The following is a 6,621-nucleotide window of genomic DNA, read 5'->3' as shown; positions in this document are numbered from 1 at the left end:
CTTCCTTCCTTCCTTTCTCTCTCTCTCTCTCTCTCTCTCTCTCTCTCTCTCTCTCTCTTTCTTTTGCACAAGCATTTTCTTTCTCACATGCATACACTAAATACAATAGATCAGGCCCTGTCACCATGGAAACAACTCCAAAGCCCAATTAGGGAGGGCTGGAGAAATGTGGTGTCCATGGAAGGGGCAAAGCTCTGCCTCCCAGCTACCCTTCCACCCCAGAAGGAAGAACTTCCTGTTAGTGCCTGGGAGTGGGAGATAGGCTCAGAGCCCACTAAGGACTGAAGGCCTGGGGGAGTGAAGTGATGCTGGGGACTGGCTGCTGTGCTGGCAGGGGCTTAGGAAATGGTGCTGCTGGGGATGGGTGGGAGGAGGAGGCCTAGTACCCAGCAAGGGGAGCTGGGTGAGTGCAAGAGGGAAGAGGAAGCCCCAGTCCACAGGCAACAAAATAGCAACAGGATACCACGATAGGAACACAGATTCTGGGAACCCGTACTGTAAATGTTGGAAGTGAGATTTGGAGAAGGGTGCTGCAGTTAATCTGTTGAAGAGGCAGTGGAGGGCATTTTAAAGGGAAGAACAGTCAGTGACTGCACAGGGGTGAGAAAAAAGGGAATCCTTTTATTTTTTTTCCTCCTCACCAGAGTATTTCCCCTCCTCCATTGATTTTAGAGAAAGTGGAAGGGAGCGAAGGATGAGGGGTGAGAGAGAGAAACATTAATGTGTGGGTGCCTCCTGCATAGACCCAGACCAGGGCTGGGGACCAAATCTGCAACCCAGGTACAATCTCTTGAATGGGAATCAAACCTGGACCCTTCCATGAGCAGGCCAATGCTCTAACCAGTGAGAACACTAGCCAGGGCAAAGGGGGCTACTTTTTATTTACTTTCTATATTATATGTGTAAGTTCAGAGGACCTTTTATAAGTTTTGTTATTCAGTTTGTATATATATAATTTAATAAATTATAAACTTTTTCTGTTTATACAGGATGACTTCACACCACTTTCACTTGCTAAATATGACAACAAAGAGAAAATGGTGGAATTTTTAGTAACTAGAGCTTCAAAAGTCGATCACATGGAAAAGTACAATTGTTCATTCCTTGTTTTATATTTGGAGGGTACATTTATTAAAGCTGGGGCCAGTGAAACAATGAAGGGCTTAGGATCAAAGCAAATGTTAGTTGGAACTATTCTAAGCTGTCAGAGAGACTGAAATAAAGCTGCAGGAAAAGACCAGACTTTCTCCTTTGTTACCAGATCTGCCCCCCAAGGACACTAGAACATCTTTGTTTAGGTAATGGAAGGTCCCATGTTGCCTTTCCCAGAGAAGTAGGCAGCAGCCTGCCTGAGACTCCATAATTGAGGTTGGCCCCTCAAAGGATCTCTTTGCCATAAGAATGAAAGATTCCCAAGTGAGTTAATTTACCTCAGGTTTCAAAATATTTTAAATTATGTCTCACATGGAAGCCAGTTAGAAAGCTCTGATTCAAAAGTAGGTTATTGGTTCTTACAATTGCTAAGGCCCCATTCATGACTCATCAATATCCATGAGTGACAAGTAGGATTCTACCATCCAAGCCAATTGGGTGTGGACAGGGATATTAAGCATCATTCTCATAAAGATCTGCTGGTTCACAGTGTGAGTAGATAGGGAAGGGATAGTAGTGGTCCAGGCCACGTCCTGACTTCTATTAGTTTTCTGCGGTCGGCATGATTCACAACAAAAATAAGGGAGCATTGTGTTATCTGACTTCATGAGGTAATGTATTTGTACATACATTTAGTTGCAAGTTATATAGTAGCTGAGACACCCTGAATTACAAACCACAGAGAAAGAATAGGTAATAACTAAAATTCTATATAATAAAACCCTAATATGCTAAGTGTCTTGTTGTCCGGTCGTCTGTTCAACCAATCAAAGCATAATATGCTAAGGCTGCTCAACTGTTCACTATGATGTACACTGACCACCAGAGGGCAGACGCTCTGACTGGTAGGTTAGCTTGCTGCTGGAGTCCAGCTGATAGTGACTGAACGAGATGGGCCGGACATGCCCTGGAGCTCCTGCGGTCCCTCCCCACCGCTTCCCTCCCCGTCTCTGATTGTGCCCCAGTGGGGTCCCTCAGCCTGGCCTGTGCCCTCCCTCAATCCGGGACCCCTCAGTGGGGCACATTGACTGTCAGGTAGTTCCATCCTATATAATAAAAGGCTAATATGCAAATCAACCAAATGGTGGAATGACCTATCACTATGATGCACAATGACCACCAGGGCGCAGAAGCTTAACACAGGAGCTTTTCCCTGGTGGTCAGTGCGCTCCCACAGGGGGAGCACCACTCAGCCAGAAGCCCCGAGCTGGGCTCACAGCTAGCAAGCACAGTGGCAGTGGCAGGAGCCTCTCCTACCTCCCCGGCAGCACTAAGGATGTCCGACTGCCATCCTTAAAGATCTGCTGGTTCACAGTGTGAGTGAACCAGATAGTCGGACATCCCCCAAGGGCTCCTGAACTGCGATAGGGCACTGGCTGGGCTGATGGGCCACCCCACCCCCCAGCCCCACGAGTGCAAAAATTTTTGTACACTGGGCCTCTAGTTAATATTTTCTGAGAACTGCAACATTTGAATGTTAGAAACTATGAAAAACCCACATTGGGATTTCATTGGGATTCTAAATTAGTTTCAAAAAATAAAGCTCATGATGAGAGTTTTCCTTTGCCTTGCTGTTTCTCCAAGCATCTCTTTTTGCTGTATTATCTCATTTAATTCTCCAAACAACCTTTAAAGTAAGGCAGTAAGACCATTATTTTGTAGAGGAGGACCTTGAGCCACAGAAAAATGACTTGTTTGAGAACAAATAGCTGTTGATTATAGAACAGGGATGTCTGAGTTCAAGAGACTTGCCATATGTCAAACTAACTCTAATTAATTCACCAAACTATATTGCCCTCAAATCATGACTGTTTTGTGTTTTGTTTTAAAAAATTACATAGCTTCATAAGAAGTTTGTAGAACTTACAAATTTGAAGTGTATAGTAGAATTAAAGTTTTAATATTGACTTATGTTATCTGAAATATTCTAAGAATTTACAATATTTGTGAAATATTTTTATGTTTGTATTAACATAGTAATATTATTTATCACCATTTTTTTAATTGATAGCAAGCAACAACTAACTTTGGAATATAAAGAAGAAAGACTATAAGATCTTCTGAAGGTAGCAATCTTGGTAAGACTTCTGATAATGAATTACTCTTGGTGGTTCTACCATAGATGAATTAAGAGAAAGTTTTGCTAATGAAAGAGCAATAAAAACCCACCAAACAATTATAAGTTGCATGTATAGTTTTTCTTAATCTCTTTCTTTTTTTTCTTAATCTCTTTCTTAATCGAATAGTATTCACTATTATTAAAACAGTTAATTATAGGAAATTTTAAAATCTGGGGCAATATTGTTTGAAAAGAGGTTCATTTATTAAGTCCTGACCCCTAAAATCCTATATGATATCTTTATGTAAAAAAGAAAAATGACTTTAAGTTAGGATGTTGTATGTTTCCTTTATATTCACATTGTAACAAATTGGACTTGTTCTAAAAAATGGAACTTTAGTTTTTAAAGCCAGTGGATTACATTTAGTAAATGAAAACCTGTTTTTTTTTTTAAATTTAAAAAAATATATATTTTATTGATTTTTCACAGAGAGGAAGTGAGAGGGATAGAGAGTTAGAAATATCAATGAGAGAGAAACATCGATCAGCTGCCTCCTGCACACTCCCTACTGGGTATGTGCCCGCAACTGAGGTATATGCCCTTGACCGGAATCGAATCTGGGACCCTTATGTCTGCAGGCCGACGCTCTATCCTTTGAGCCAAATCGGTTAGGGCTGAAAACCTGTTTTTACATAGTGAATTGTCTAACTAAAAAAAGTCACTAAAACTGGGAACTCAACAATACTTTCCTGGTACCACAAACAAATGGCAAACAATAAGAACTACAACACTTAGTGAGCAACAATCTCAATGAGATTGTTTTTCTTGATTTCAGAGAGGAAGGGCAGTGAGGCCTTGCTGCTCCGCTGATCCCAGTGCATGGTGTTGAATAAATGAATGAAGGATGGGGAAAACCAGAAGCTCTAATACTGAGCCATGATACCAATTAATACAGTGTGCAACCACTGAATTAATAATTATGTTTCATAGTATTCTTGTGTTGTGTATTGTATCCAGATACAGATGTCTTTATTCTTCTTAACACTTATACTTAGTTGTAGTTTAATGAATATAATTCTTTTCCTTTCCAGATGCTGCTAAATTTGAAGCTCAATCCTATAGAGTTTGTCCTGAAGGATCAATCAGTCAGTCAAGTTCATGTCAAGATCTACTTTTGAAAATGCAACAAGAATATAAAGAGATTTTGATGAAAAATTACATGATCTGAAACATAAACAGTAAAAAATTATTTACTGGACTGTTTACATAACATTTTGTTTTCCATTAGACACATGACATGAACTTTTTATTAAAGAAAAATTTTTTTGATCATATGTTTGATGAAAATTTATATAGTATTTTAAATTGGGGTATTTTGGGGGCATCTAACCAAGTTTTAAGCAGATTTTATAAATGAAAGCTAGCACGATTGAGTTATACTTACTCAAATTGCCCAAATACCAACTGTTCAAACAAAATCCAAACAAACAACTTGTCATTCATACTTTAGTGATGCTAGTTGATAGATTTTTTTTTACACATTCCAATTTTATCACCATATTTGGTCCTAAAGATTTAGACAGACATAATTTTGATATCTGCTGCTATGGCTTCTAGTTACCTGTATAAAAATTGTGATAGTGCCATTGTACTGATGTAATTTTAAACACTGATTTAAAAATCTTTCCTCGTGTGGGAAATGAAGTTTGCCTAAGGCTTTTCTACTTTTCCATTTATTGATTGATTTTTTTAGAAAGAGTCTTAAAATTACAGAAAGATCCAAGTTTTAGTACAAAGAACTCTGTTGCCCTGAACCATTTGAGAATAAATTATTGACACTGTGCCACCATGCCTTATTCCTTTAGTACATTCCACTTGTCTACCATACCACCTTCACAATCAGAAAATTCACACTAATACATTCCACAATTTCATCCTCTCATCCTTTTCAAATTTTGCCACTTGTCTGTAGCTTCTATTAGAGCATAAAGACCCTGTTCAGATCCATGGGTTACAGTGAGCTGTGGTGTCTATTCTCCTTCAGTCTGGAACAGGTCCTTAGTGTTTCCTTGACTTTCATGACCTTGAATCTTTTGAAGAGGAAGTTCCTCTCATGTATGTAGAATGTACTTCAATTTCAGATCATGGATTTTTCTGATGTTTCCTTATGATAATATTTAGTTCAGACATTTTTAGCAAGAGCATCACAGAAGTAGTCCTATACTCTTCTCATTGCATCCTGTGATGGGACCTACAATTTTGATTTGCTATTCCTGGGGATGTTAATGTTGATCAGTGAAGGCAGTATCTGCTGGGGTTCTCCTCTGTAATGTTTCTTTTTTCACTTCACAATTATTGCTTTATAGGGAAGTTTTTAGAGTCAGTGTAAGTATCTCTTTTTCATTAAACTTTTGATTTATTCATTTATCAATATGAACTCACGGTTCATTTCATTTAATGGGTTATAATTTGTTAAAATTATTTTTAGAATTTTTCTTTTAAAAATATTCTGTATTGGAAATTTCAGTCTTATAGGAAAGTTACAAGAATAGTACAAAGAATTCCTAAAACCATTCCCCAATTGTTAACATTTTACATTTACTTTATCTTTTCTCCCTTCTTGTCTATTACCTAAATAAATGTAAATGTAGGTTTGTTAGATATAATATATGAACCATTTGTAAGTTACAGACATACCTCTTTTTTACTCCTAAATACTTTAGTGTGCATTTCCTAAGAAAAAGGAATGATCTTACATAATTGTAGTAGAATTATCAAAATCAGGGAATTAAAATTGGGTCAGTATTAATATTTAGTCTTGGATCTTATTCAGATATTTGCTATTGTCTGAATAATATCCTTTATAGTCCAAGTAAATCCAAGATGATGTGTTATGTCCAATGTCCTGTTTCTTTAGTCTCTTTTAATCTGGGACAGTTCTTTCAGCTTCCTTTGCTTTTCATGACATTTACAGTTTGAAGAGCATAGGCCAGTTATTTGTAGACTTTCTACTTAGGTTTGTCTGAAGTTTCTTCATGTAGCTTCAAATTATGCCATGTGGGCAGGAATGTCAGCGATGCTGACTTCTTCCCATGCAGCAAATCTGTAGGCATGTGCTCGGCTCCATTACTGCCAGTGTTGACTGTGAGCATGTGGTTACAAGTGTCTGCCAGGTGTTTCCACAATAAAGGTACTATTTAACTTTTGTATGTCACAAATATCTTGTATGGAGGTACTCTGAGTATCTGTAAATATTTTGTTACTCCTTAAAATTACATGTATAGATTTAGCATCCATTGATTATCCTTGCATGAATCAGTTATTATGTTGTTTGACAAATGATATCCTTTTTTTAAAATTTTGTTTTATTGCTTAAAGTATTACAAAGAGTATTATATATGTCTCCTTT

At 37.8% G+C, this 6,621-nt stretch overlaps 1 long non-coding RNA gene across 1 annotated transcript in view; it reads left to right on the top strand.

The window, feature by feature from the left end:
* Positions 1 to 3,233, top strand: part of LOC106726320 — a 4,292-nt gene extending 1,059 nt beyond the window's left edge. Inside the window, exons 3-4 of the long non-coding RNA XR_001362371.1 lie at positions 990 to 1,087; positions 3,164 to 3,233. This is a non-coding gene — a long non-coding RNA (uncharacterized LOC106726320). The remainder of the gene's footprint in view (positions 1 to 989; positions 1,088 to 3,163) is intronic.
* The last annotated feature ends 3,388 nt before the right edge of the window (positions 3,234 to 6,621 follow it).

The sequence above is a fragment of the Myotis brandtii genome, unplaced genomic scaffold, assembly GCF_000412655.1.
Source record: "Myotis brandtii unplaced genomic scaffold, ASM41265v1 scaffold1058, whole genome shotgun sequence".
Taxonomy (NCBI): domain Eukaryota; kingdom Metazoa; phylum Chordata; class Mammalia; order Chiroptera; family Vespertilionidae; genus Myotis; species Myotis brandtii.
Note: the sequence above shows the minus strand (reverse complement) of the source record. Positions and strands in the feature narration are given on the sequence as shown.